Source organism: Hippoglossus hippoglossus, chromosome 21, assembly GCF_009819705.1.
Source record: "Hippoglossus hippoglossus isolate fHipHip1 chromosome 21, fHipHip1.pri, whole genome shotgun sequence".
In the NCBI taxonomy this organism is placed as follows: domain Eukaryota; kingdom Metazoa; phylum Chordata; class Actinopteri; order Pleuronectiformes; family Pleuronectidae; genus Hippoglossus; species Hippoglossus hippoglossus.
This window is the reverse complement of record NC_047171.1, coordinates 21,152,555-21,166,371: the sequence shown is the minus strand read 5'-3', so window position 1 is coordinate 21,166,371 and position 13,817 is coordinate 21,152,555.

Sequence of the window (13,817 nt, the reverse complement as noted above, 5' to 3'; positions counted from 1 at the left end):
GTTGTGAGTATTGAGACGCCGCGGTGCAGTCGACAGGCTTCTACTTTGTTGTGTTCATCTTGATTCTTAGAAACCTTTAGAAAAAAAAACTTTAAATCAGCACTCACAGTCGTCTTGTCTCTGTCGTGTCACTGTGCTGTTTGGTTCATTCACATCCCAGGCACTCACTTTTAAATTACTCTTTTCTTTTAAACCTTTACGACAATAATTCACTGCATGTGAATTCAGCTACATCTGCATCGGACACATCGGGACTTAACAACAGGATAAATTAAAGTACCTTAATGAAACAGTCGTTTTTCAGCAGTTCGTGTGCAGGTTAATACACTGGAGAAAGAGCAATGTAGTGGTACCAGCTGTTTTTTATTTTTGTTGAATTTAATTCAATTTTCAGGGGGGGTATAAAAAGGATGGTACTCTACGGTGTATCTGTACCCACAATGTTTCACACTGTTTCTTACGACTTTAAGTGCAAACAGGAACACAGAGAGGAGAATATACAGCGACACAACGTGTAGCTGAACGCAGCCTTTTCCAAATCCATGTTTCTTGTTTAAAATGACAAAAAAACAGAAAAAGAAATCTTTGTTGTTTTTATTTTATTTTTTTGATTCCTAAAGTTTACATTTTGGTAGTTGATAAAGATTTGCACATTTAGGAAAAGGAAAGAAAATTGCTGTTCTACGATGCTAATATTGGTAGAAATAGAGGGAGAGAGAGAGAGAGATAAAGAGAGAGAGAGAGAGAGAGAGTGAGAGAGAGAGAGAGAGAGAGAGAGTGAGGAGAGAGAGAGAGAGAGAGAGAGAGAGAGAGTGAGAGTGAGAGAGAGAGGAGAGCGAGAGAGAGTGAGAGAGAGAGAGAGAGAGAGAGAGAGAGAGTGAGAGAGAGTGAGAGAGAGCGAGAGAGAGTGAGAGAGAGAGAGAGAGAGAGAGAGAGAGAGAGAGAGAGAGAGTGACGTCAAACAATCACTATGATCCTAAAAGGAAAGAAAATGTCTTAAAAATAAAAACACGCATCGGCTCTTCACAGAAAAGACAGTGTTTTAAAAAAGAACTGTTATTTATCTCGAGCTCGGACGAGTTTGAAGATTTAAAGAATAAAACAACAAAACAGCAGCGAGAGAGAGAAAAAGCAGTCGGGGTGTTTTCTTTGTTCACTCAGTTTGTTCTCTGGTCGGGACGTCACATCGGACGACTCCACTGCTGAGACCGTGTTAGCTGGGTAGCTGTGGCCCTCCCTCACCCCCCCTGTATGAGGCCCTGACAGGATGTCGTCGTTCCCCCCCCCCCCCCGCCTCCTCGGAACTCTCTCCTCTTTAAGTTTCATGCAGAGCATGATTTCTCTGGCTCGTCAGGGAGTAGGAAACATCTCACGATGCTCAGAACAGCAGCAGCAGCAGCAGCAGCAGCCTGTTTTCAAAGCTGTCTTAAACAAGAGAAGTGCCTTGTGTATGAATGATTCTTTTGTAAGAACAAGTTGATGTAAATGTTCATTTACCTCAAATGTTTACAAAACTGTTACTAAATAAATTTTTTGTACCATATGGGTTGTCCGTGCTTTTGCTTTCAGCAGCGAATAAAAGTCACAGATTCAAACACTTCAGTGCAGATCTGTAGAGTTAAAACTTAGAGTCACAGAAATAGAGACGTGAGACATGAATCCTGAACTTTGATCTGAACAAAAAAACATTTCCGTTTTTACTTTTCAACAAAAAGCAACTTAATAAACACGTAAACATTAACAAGATGAGAGATTAAGAAAATGAACAAAACTTTTAAATCATCAAGAAAAACTATGATTGATATTTTTACAAATAATATCTAGGAAAATCTCCACCAAGGCCAAACAATCCTACGCGAGTGTCTAGTTCTTATAAGAAAAAAGGAAGTTGTCTAAGAACCTAAATTATTTATTAGTCTTAAAACCTAGTAAAAGAAAGAGAAAAAAATCTGCCTCCTAACTTAACTGGTTGGTCTCAGGATAAGTTTAAAAGATCAACTCATTATCACTCAAAGGGTTAATCCATCACCTCCTCTCTTCATGGTACAGACATACAGAGATCAACTATGTGTTTTAATTTGACATAACTAGATATAGATAGATAATTTTAGGATTTCTCCTTCAGGCTCCATCAGATTGACGATATTTACTGGTCATTTTATTTCCTGACGATAAGGCAAAGGGACTCCGGGGAAGAAGTCAAGTCAGTAACATGTATTGATGAGATACTAATTTCTTTGATGTGATAACGATTGAGAAGAGGAAGGAGAAGCTGGAAAGAGAAGCTCTGAGTGTCATGTGTCCCCCGACCTTCTAGACCTATAGCAGCATAACTAAGAGCAGGTCTAAGACAAGCCTGGACCAGCTCTAACTATAAGCCTTATCATAAAGGAAGGTTTTAAGCCTACTCTTAAACGTACAGATGGTGTCTGCCTCCTGAACTGAAAGTGGGAGATGATTCATTAGGAGAGGAGCTTGATAGCTGAAAGCTCTGGCTCCTACTCTACCTTTAGAGACTTTAGGGACGACAAGTAAGCCTGAATTCTGGGAGCGCAGTGCTCTAGTGGGGTGATAAGGTACTATCAGCTCTTTGAGGTATAATGGTGCCATATTGTTAAGGGCCTTGAAGGTGAGGAGGAGAATTTTAAATTCTATTCTAGATTTAACCGGAAGCCAGTGTAGTGAAGCTAATACAGGAGAAATGTGGTCTCTTTTCTTTGTTCTTGTCAGGACACGTGCTGCAGCATTTTGGACAAGCTGCAGAGTCTTTAACGACTTACTGCTGTTGCCTGATAATAAGGAATTACAATAATCAAGTCTGGATGTAACAAAGGCGTGGACTAGTTTTTCTGCATCTTTTTGAGAAAGGACATGTCTGATTTTTGAGAAATTACGCAAGTGGAAGAAGGCGGTCCTAGAAATTTGTTTTAAGTGAGAATTAAAGGACAAATCAGGATCGAAGATCACTCCCAAGTTCCTGACTGTTTCATTGGAAGCAAGGGCAATGTCGTCTAGCGCAGCTATATCATTAGATAATGTATCTCTAAGGTGTTTAGGGCCAAGTATTAGAACCTCTGTTTTATCTGAGTTTAATAAGAGAAAATTGCTGGTCATCCAGGTTTTTATGTCCTTGAGACATGCTTGGAGTTTAGTTAATTGATTACATTGTTCAGGTTTTATTGACAAGTATAACTGGGTGTCATCCGCATAGCAGTGGAAATTTACAGAGTGTGTCCTGATAATGTTTCCTAGTGGAAGCATATATAATGAGAATAAAATTGGGCCGAGCACAGAGCCCTGTGGAACACCGTGGTTAACTTTGGTGCGCACAGATGACTCATCATTAATTTGCATGAATTGGAATCGATCTGAAAAATAGGATTTATACCAGTTTAGGGCGGTTCCTTTAATGCTAATAAACTGTTAAGCTATTAGAAGGTCATTAGTGACTTTTGCCAAGGCTGTCTCCGTGCTGTGATTAGCTCTAAACCCCGACTGAAAGTCTTCATAGACATTACTTTCCTGGAGAAACTCGCACAGCTGATTGGCTACAACTTTTTCAAGGATTTTAGACAGGAAGGGGAGGTTGGATATCGGTCTGTAGTTGGCTAAAACCTTCGGGTCTAGGGTGGGTTTTTTGAGAAGGGGTTTGATTACAGCTATTTTAAAGGACTGTGGTACATATCCTGATGATAATGACAGATTGATTGTGTTCAGTAACGTACTATTAATTAGGGGCAGAATTTCTTTAAGTAATTTTGTAGGAATGGGATCTAAGATACAAGTTGTTGGTTTAGAACATGAGATTATTTTGGTCAGCTGATCAGAGAGAAGCTGTCTAAATAATTGGTAAGTCATATAGTTATCATATAGATAAATAAATGGCTGGGCTTAATTCTATCAGATTATTATTTGCCCCAGAAAACCTGTCTTTCTCCATAATGAAAGTAATCTGGAGAAAGTTAGGAGACATCAAACATCCAGCAGTTAAACATCAGCACCAGCTGAGCCTCAGAGTCTCTGTGGCATCACTCTCTTTGCAGACTCTTTGACCTCTGACCTCTCGGCACACAGCCTCACTCTGCATTCCTACAGACAATGTCAGAATGTGCCACTGAGCCAAACCCACTTCATAACCACATCCAGGAATAATTAAAATCAGACGAGCGCGTCAGTCTCACAAACATCGATCACAAACTCAGGTCTGCACAGTCACAGAAGCTCAGGGACAATTTACAACACAGTGCGATACACGATGGAGGGGGGGTGAAGTCAACAGCTGATCGGTTTCCGCTCACTTTGAGCACAGTGGGTTTCAACAAAGCAACAGATAAAAAACACACAAGCAAATAGAAAATAAGGAAACTGGGCCATTTTGGGCCATTTTATAAAGAAATGCACACTTTTAAAAATGATTTTAGAACGTTACATGAGAAGATTTACATAAATCTACACACAATACTCCACAATGATGAAGCAAAAACTGTTTAGTGAGTGAAATATCCAATTTACATAAGTATTCAGACCCTTTGTTATGACACTTGCAACTGAGCTCTGGTGCATCCTACTTCTATCAATGGTCCTTTAGATGCTTCTACATCTTGATTGGAGTCCTCCTATCCTAATTGAATTCATTGGACATAATTTTGAAAGGCACACACCTGTCTATATAAGGTCTCACAGTCGATGGTATATGTCAGAGTGAAAGCCAAGCCATGAGGTCAAGAGAATTGTCTGTAGACCTGCAAGACAGAATTGTGTGAAGACACAGATCTGGGGAAGGGTACAACAACATTTCTGCAGCATTGAAAGTGCCCAAGAGCACGGTAGCCTCCATCATTCTCAAATGGAAGACATTTGGAACAACCAACAGTCTTCCTAGATCTGGACGCCCAGCCAAACTGAGTAATCGGGGACGAAGGGCCTTGGTCAGACGGGTAACCAAGAACCCAATGCTCACTATGAAGGACATCCAGAGTTCCTTTGTGCAGATGGGAGAATCTTACAGAAGGACAACCATCAGTGCAGCACTCCACCAATCAGGCCTTTATGGTAGAGTGGCCAGACTGAAGCCATTCCTTACTAAAAGGCACATGGCAGTCTGCTGGGGGTTTGCCTAAAAGCACCTAAATGACTCTCAGACCACAAGAAGCAAAATCCTCTGGTCTGATGAAACAAAAATTTAACTTTTTGGCCACAATTCCCAAAGGCGTGTGTGGAGGAATCCGGGCACTGAGAGTCGCCTCATTAATACCATACCTACAGTCAAACATAATGGTGGCCGCATCATGCTGTGGGGATGCTTTTCTGCGACAGGGACTGGGAGACTAGTCAGGATAGAGGGAAATATGGATGCAATCCTGAGTGAAAACCTTTTCCAGAGTGCTCTGGATCTCAGGCTGGGGCGAAGGTTTACATTTCAACAAGACAACGACTCGAAGCATACCGCCAAGAAAACCAAGGAGTGGCTTCAGGAAAACTATGTGAAAGTCCTGGAGTGGCCCAGCCAGAGTCCAGACCTGAACCCAATAGAGCATCTCTGGAGAGACCGGAAAATGGCTGTGCATGGACGCTCCCCATCCAACCTGGTTGATCTTGAACGATTCTGCCAAGAAGAATGGGAGAAACTTCCAAAATAAAGGTGTGCCAAGCTTGAGGCTGTCATTGCTGCCAAAGGTGCTTTAACCAAGTACTAAGTGAAGGGTCTGAATACCTATGTAAAAATGTTGCTTTGTCATTGTGGAGTATTGTGTGTAGATTTATGAGGAAAAGAATGAATTGAATACATTTTAAGATGAGTCTGGAACATATCAAAATGTGGAAAACTTGAACGGGTACGAAAACTTTCCGGATGCACTGTATAGTAGAAAAATACACCATTCAACACACCTACAATAAGGTAATTTAGGCTTTATCTAATTAATCAAATATTAACAGATATTGTAAAGTAATGTATTACCATTAAGCAGGCAGCAGTACAGGTAATAAATCCAGCCTCCTCCATGTTAGTGGATGGGACATGGACAGAACAAAAACAAAATCACAGTACACATCAAATACATTTTTCTGAAAGATGCTTTCGGTCATTTTAGGTCGTTCTCATCACACTGATGTTGGTTCAAATGTTCAGGTTTCTGATAAGTTTGGTTTTAATTAGATATTTGATGCTATAAAAATAAAGTGAAACGTCAAGATTGACAGCTGAGACTGATTCGTGATTGGTTATGTGAGTGTATCGGCGGAACCTTGATACCGTAACTCCAGTCCATGATCACGACTGCACAGACTCTGGCTACAAATGACATCATGGGCAAAAGATGGCAGCGTTTGCATCCGGGATAATTTGGCTTCATTTCTGGAGTCTACGGTTGAAATTAAACAAGTAATAACATATCAAAATTTTAATAATTGCAGTCCCTTTAATAGACTGTGAATAGGTTTGCCTATAGAGAGACCAATGACATTATAAGAAACAGTATCAGTGTAAAAGCTGCTAATGTTACAGTCTAGTGTACATCATTGCATTTTCAAATATTTGCAGGAACAGTGAGACTTTAAAACTGCAGACACGTTTTGCCAGGATGACTTTGCACAGGACATCTGGCACCGAGTCTTCAAACAGAGCTCCGTACATGAGTGCTGAGCTCTTGGGTCCAGTGGCTGAGGAGTGATGGGTGATAGTTAAACTGTTGGCACGACCGACTGGAGGCCTGGAGCCGTCACTCAGTCAGGAGCCATGTTTCCACTGCAGAGCCAAACACACCTCAATGCTTTTCAGGAAACATTTCTATCCATAAAAGCATTAAGCATCTCTTCAATTCACATTTTTCCTGTTTTTAGTCAAAATACTTTGTACAATAAGTTTAGATAATGTTCTGAGACAGATATGCTCATTGATTTACAGAGAAATATCCACAATAACTCTTTACCTAACCTATTTAACAAAGAAACAACTAAATATATCAAATGTTCTTAATTGTTCCATTAATAATAATGATATTAATAATGATACATAATGAATACAGGATCCAAGGAGTAATTAGAGCTACACGTCACTAATGACCATAGGACCTGTAGAATTTAATATTACTGAAAAAATCAACATATTAAAAGTAAAATTTGATTTTAAGTATGTTTATATTTATACACACACACACACGTATATATGTACATACTTACTTTATACTTACTTTAATAACATTTTCAATGCAGGACTTTTTACTTATTTGTACTACTGCTTTGACTTAAAAAAATATATATAAATATTTCTCCTGCAAGTGATTATTTTAAGTTTGTTTACTATCATAATTAAATTTCACAATCCTATGAAGTTAAACAACAAGCAGAGGCAGATTTTTACTGTTGGAATAATTTTCATTTACTTGATTCATTTTCTTTTGATGGTAAAACATTTTTTTCCATTTAATCCTGCTCATCTGAACTTGACTCTATGGACGAGCAACATGCTGGTGTCATAGAAAGCGTCGTGCTGGTGTGGTCATTGTGGTGAAGTGGTGAAGACCCATCACTACCAGACGGCATATATATATTTACATTGTGTGCATCTCTGTAAATGATTGAATCACTGCACATAAACTTAACAAACAAGTATAAATTTAACAGAGTGTAACACCAAGTCCCAAGGTCCTAATCGTGTCGTCAGTGGTGTTTTATATGCATTTTGGTTCCTGGGTCTCCTGTCAAACCCCACTTGTCCCTGTGGTGGAAGAGCGACCAGAGAAAGAGAAGGTCTGCCCCTGAGTCACCAGTCTGCAGCTCGGAGCAGACAGGAGTCTATATTTAGCTTTTAATCACCTAACAAATTCACACTCAGCCCACAGCACAAATACCTCTGGCCCTCTTTATGTATTTCAGGAGTGTGATGAATTTGTTTCTGGAAGGCCTGACCGCTGCCTCATGGAAAGGTTTTGTTTTTGATAGTGATACCAGACTGTTAAACTTATGATGCTTCTTTAAAAAGATTAATTCATGCAAACTCAAAAGTTATTTAATAAAAAGAATGCAGAAAGGAATATGAGTTATTGAACACTTGCTGATGAAGCAATACCTTGATTTTGTATTTTTAGAGATGTGGTTTTTACTTTCATCCGAGTCCAGTGCCGTGGCAATTTGTTTTGTCCAAATTTCTGGAAACGATTTATCCTGCATGATGGTGTCTACGCTGCTGGAAGTCTGAGATTCAACCGCAGATGTGGAAGAAGAACTAAAATAACAGCAGAAATACCAGAGTGTACAAATACAAGTGAAAATGCATTGTAAGTCCAAGTAGATAAATATTACCTTCAAAATAAACTTAAATGGAGGATACGGAGGATGGCCTATTTAAAAATGATTCATATTGAATAAATCGATCACAATTACTGTGTAATTAAAGTATCCCTGTAATGTTTAAGCTGATAATTAGGATCATTTTACTTTGAATATTGTAACATATTGATAATAATAAATTATAAAACTAATACATTGCTATTCATTTTCAGTTTTATAATAACTAATCATCTAAATCTGCAACGACCAAGTTACCTTAAGTCATATGTTCTAATAGTACAGGCCTGACTGCTACAGGCAAACAAAAACTTCTGTCAGGCCTAAAACAATAATTTTATTAAATAACAAAATGAGAAGGTAAAAAAGAAACGGCAACGAAACAACAGCTGGCAAAGTTTACATATCATGATGAAATTGTTCTCCAAACAGAGGAAGATGAAGTGCAACAATGACTCATGCATTTTTGGAAAGGTCAGAGGTCAAACAACTTTATTTCTTTATTAGACTTTTAAGGAGAGTGAAGTTTTTTGGTTGCTGTTTTTGCGTTTCTGAGCAGCTTGTGTTTTTCCGCTCTATGCACCTCACTCTATTGTTAATGTAGCAGTAGGAAAATACTACACATGATGTAACGTTGCGGCACTTGTACAGTGTGCGGTCAAGGGGGGCGACTTGTTTTGAATACATGTGCATAGAGAGGGGGGGGGGGTATGATGAGAGTATGTGAGGAGAGGTCAGCTCTGCGGGGACACCTACAGCTCAGCCTAGGGTATAGACGCAGTGCCCACAATGCACCTGGCTGGGTATCAGGGTCCGTTCATCACAAGGGTGAACCCTAACAAAATCCACTTGAAATAAATAAAGGTAGAAAATGTTTCCTCCATCATAACAATAATATAATACATTTTATTTATACATCTTTTCATAACAATATTACAAAGTGCAGGGCCACATAAGAGATAAAGCAGTAAATGACCGATACAAAAATAAAAATAGTATAAATAAATGAAAATCAAACATTCCCGAAACAAGAATAAAACTAATAAACAAAAATAAAACTAATAAATCAGTCGATCATTGTCCCTCCAGAGGTCACTCATATAAAATAAATATTAAAATAAAGGGTCCCCTTATGGGACTTTTTATTCACATTCATAAAGAAATTGTAATACTAGTAATTTTATGTGTATTTATTCTAAAATAAATTTCCTGTGTGCACTTTCACAAACTGACCTTTGACCTGGGGAGTGGGGGGTACTGTCCTTTCTACACGACTACAGAATAAATAAAATAAATCCTTTTATTATCTTACTGACTTAGTAAGATCAAGCCACTTGTTGATTATTAACAATGGTAAATTTATGTAATGACACTTGAATATGTTACATGTGCACCCATCTGTCATGAAGCTCAACCAGACGTGTTCTGTTCTGGTGTGAGGTAAACGTCACGTGTCCTGCCCGTCACTCACATCACGTCCCTCCTCGCCGCCTCGCCGCCATCTCTGACGTCTTCCTGGTGCTCATCATCTCCTCGTCCTCATCGCAGTCTCCTCAGGAACAGATGCAGCTTTTAACCTTGAACCTTGAAACAAACATCAATCTGAGGATATGTCTAAACACTTATCCCACTCTTATATACGACTTTTTTAATTATACACAATGCAGTTTTGAAAGATTTTTCTCAGAGATTTTTCACATAAAATCAACATAAGTATTAGAAAACAGTAAATTATCTGTATGTAATTGTTTGAAATGATTTATATGTAAAATAAACTATTTAATATCAATATTGCTGATGAGATACAATTTGAAGAAGAAGAGGGTCGCTGGCGTCATAGTAAGGAGGAGGGTCAACCTGGCTTTTAAGGGTGTGTGTGTGTGTGTGTGTGTGTGTGTGTGTGTGTGTGTGTGTGTGTGTGTGTTCAACTACATAATGTGTCAGTCAGTGGGTGTTTTGGAAAAAGAAGAGGTTGGAACCACTCACTGCTTCACTATGGCTCTCACCAAATAGGGTCAGGCCATCCTAAATTTAACCTAATCCAAGCCCCCCACTCCCCTGCACCAGCCGTCAGAGCCAAGGTTACACTGTTCTGTGTGTGTCTGTGTGTGTCTGTGTGTGTGTGTGGGGGGGGATGTACAGTTGTTACACTATTCCTATCCTATGTCTACCTAAATTTGGACTGGGCTATCACTTCATCATTTTACCCTTTGCAGCAGCATGTGAGCAAAAACATCCAAGATAAATGAAAGCAAGGACATTTTTTGAGAAAAATCTGTGTGTGCGTGTGCGTGTGCATATGAATCCACACTGTCCCAGCCAAACTCTTCCCCGTCCTTCAGCCGGTCCTGCGCCGCGTGTTGACGCACACAACCTGAGAAATGCAGTTGTCATCCATTCCTGCCCTCTTGTCCTCGTGCAGCTGTACAGCGCATTCACACACACACACACAGAGAGAGAGAGAGAGAGAGAGAGAGAGAGAGAGAGAGAGAGAGAGAGAGAGCGGCTCTTCCCTCCCTGTCGCTGTTGTTTTATCATTAAATGGCGACATTAGTACATATCATGTGATTCGAAGAGGATTCATTGCACATTAGAGGCCCTAATCGCCACCTATAGTCTGCCCCGCGGGCCTTGCCCACATGACCCTGCTGACCACAGCGCTTTCTTTATGTACCCTGAAAGAGCTGGGGATTGAGCCCAAACAAAAAAAAAACCACGAGGGTGAAAAAATGTTTTTACACCCGCCCGCTCCCTCGCAGGGGCTGGTTGTGTTGGGTGCACGGGGCCGTTTTAGCTTTAGATCAATGGGACAAGTTACTGGAGTCTGGCCAACTCTGACAGATAGCACAGAAAGAAAAAAGCTTGCCTCTTCAAAAAATTGGGGTTTTGTCACCGCGTTTTGTACCTCACCCCCCCCCCCCCCTCCCCCTCCCTCTCCCTCTCCCAAGAGAAACGGAGTGAGGTGAAAATGGGGGGAATGTTTTTCTCCTTTCTCCTTAAAGCCCTCAGAAAGGTTTGATTTTTTTCAAGCTTTGCTTCTTCTCCTATGTTGTGGAGGGTGAGAGGGCGAGGCTGGGGGGGGGGGGGGGGGCTGTGCACAGGCTTATTGGAGGCCGCCTCGCGTCAGCCCCCCGGCTACAGGCGAGAACCTCCAGTCCGACACGGGAGCTCCACAAAGCAGAGGCTCGTCCCGCGGCTCATGACGGGCGGCCCAGTTAAACAACATGTCTGGTGCTGGTGATGGTGGTGCCGATAAAGCAGGGGCACAGGGAGACTCTGCCTCAGGGGTGCACAGCGAGCGTGTGGCACCCTCCATTGGAAGAGAGGGGACAGTGCTCTTTCTCACTCAGTAGACGAAGGCAGATTCAGCCTCGGGTCTGGTCCCACCTGTGTTTCGTCTTCAGTGAAATGTCTCGATTCATCACAGGATCAGTCTGGGGATTATTCTGTATTTTTCTTAGTATCAACAAATCCCTTCAAATAGCCTTATTGACAAGTCTTTGTAATCAAATATGCTTCTGTCCGTTATTTCCCCAAATACGGTTAGAATCACACCAGCAACCACCACTGTTGCCCTGGTTGACATGTTCCTTCATTGCCATGAACACATGATGCTGTTTATTTTGAGTCAGTCCCACACACACTGTTCTACGGCCAGAAATACTCACTAAAGCACCAACATATCTATTGATCCTCCTCTAAAAAGAATCCAACAAATGTGCTTTTTACCCTCCATCTTTACAAAGCCGTCAAGTAAGAAGTGGAAAACCAAAGCCACCTAAAGTTAATGTAAAAATGGGGATAAAACTGAGGAAGACTGAGGGATCCCTCTTTCAGGTGGTTATCTTTAAAAAATAAAAAATACGTTTTAAAAGATTTACCCTCAGTAGGAAACAATGGGCTTGGCGCCGAACGAAGTAAACGACTGATTATGTTTATTTTCATTGGTTAATGAGATTTGTAGCAAGAAATAGGAAAACCAAGTCTAAATTTCAGAATGAATCACAGTTACAGTCGAGCAACTGAACCATAAATGTGACCAGATCATTGTTTGTCTTGTAAATCTCTTTCACAGGATATCTTTGCAGGGTTAAGGTGATGTTTTTAGCCCCAGTGGCCCATTTTCAAACATTATTTTCTTGCTCTTCATTGTTTTTCCACTTGTGTGCCAGTTTCCTATGGAGTATAGAGTTAGATTTAGATTGACCCCAGAGGTTAGTTTGCTTTTAACTCCAGCGTGTCTGTTATGAGCTGCTGCAGCGCTGGATCCACCTGCGAGCAAGGACATTTTATAAGAAACCCACTTCTTGAATATAACTAAATACTTTACACAAATAAATCCCTGTAATGTGGCTGGGGCGTTGCCTGTAACATTTCTCCAAGAATATGTGTTAATATTAGAAACATCAAAGTTTATTTTACATTCCACAGTAAGAACCCGGTATCCAGGCTGTGGTAAAGTGTGTGACTCTTCTCCAACTTCCTTTCCCTCCAAAACGTCAGCGGTGTTTCTACTACTGAACCCTGCAGGTTCACAGTACTTCCCCAGAGGCTTCATTTATTCCACTATATACTTAAGTACCAGGACCAGTCACCATTTTATTAGTATATCATTCCTATAACTAAATTAGGTTAGAAATGTTTGGCAGTAGTATAAAGTGCAACCCATATTTCTCTCCCTTACATGACATAACATCATCTACAAAAAGTGTAGATATTAGTTATCCCAGTCCTGCTCTTAACTGATATATCGAAACCACATTTGTCCTGGCAATAATGGGATCATTTCCAGTGAATGTGAAATATTTGTATCAATATTTTGTTGTTGAGACCTTTAGGAATATTCCAAACGCCCCCCGTGACCCTGCAGATACTGAGAGAACCACTCGGTCTCTCCGGCTCCTGCACTGACCCCACGGTGTCGACAGGCCACGCCTCCTCCTGCCCTGCTGCCTGTCATATTCCAGATAACGCTCACTGCCTGGGTGTCATGTCCGCCTGACACCTTGTAAAAATGGACATGACAGAGATAAAGAAGGTCATGAACACAGTGAAGAGGCCCCAGTGCTGTGCCAACGTTATCACGCCGTAATGATTTCAATCTGGACACTATAACTGAGGTTTTTACATTATAATGAATTACAAAGTTGTTGAGTGGAAGTGTGCGAGATATTAGGTAAAGAATTAGATAATGTGGGACAGTTACATTCTAAGTATTTTGGACACATCTGTATGCATACTTAGGGTTAAGGTTGTTGTTTGGATTAAAACTCATTAGTTCCCTGCCTGCATTGACATTTTAGACGATTGTGTGCTTTGAGGTGAGTGTTTTTGTGTTTGTCCCTTTCCTGTTTCTCCTCCTGCACAACAGTGACACCCCCGTCAGTGGTTTGATGTGGAAGACAGTGACCGGAGCTGCACAGAGCCCTGACCTCAACCATCCATCACCTTTGGAATGAACAGGAAGGAGTCTGGACAGTGTTGGACCTCACTTCAGAGCTCTCATGTCTGAACCATAGGTTCAAGGAGCT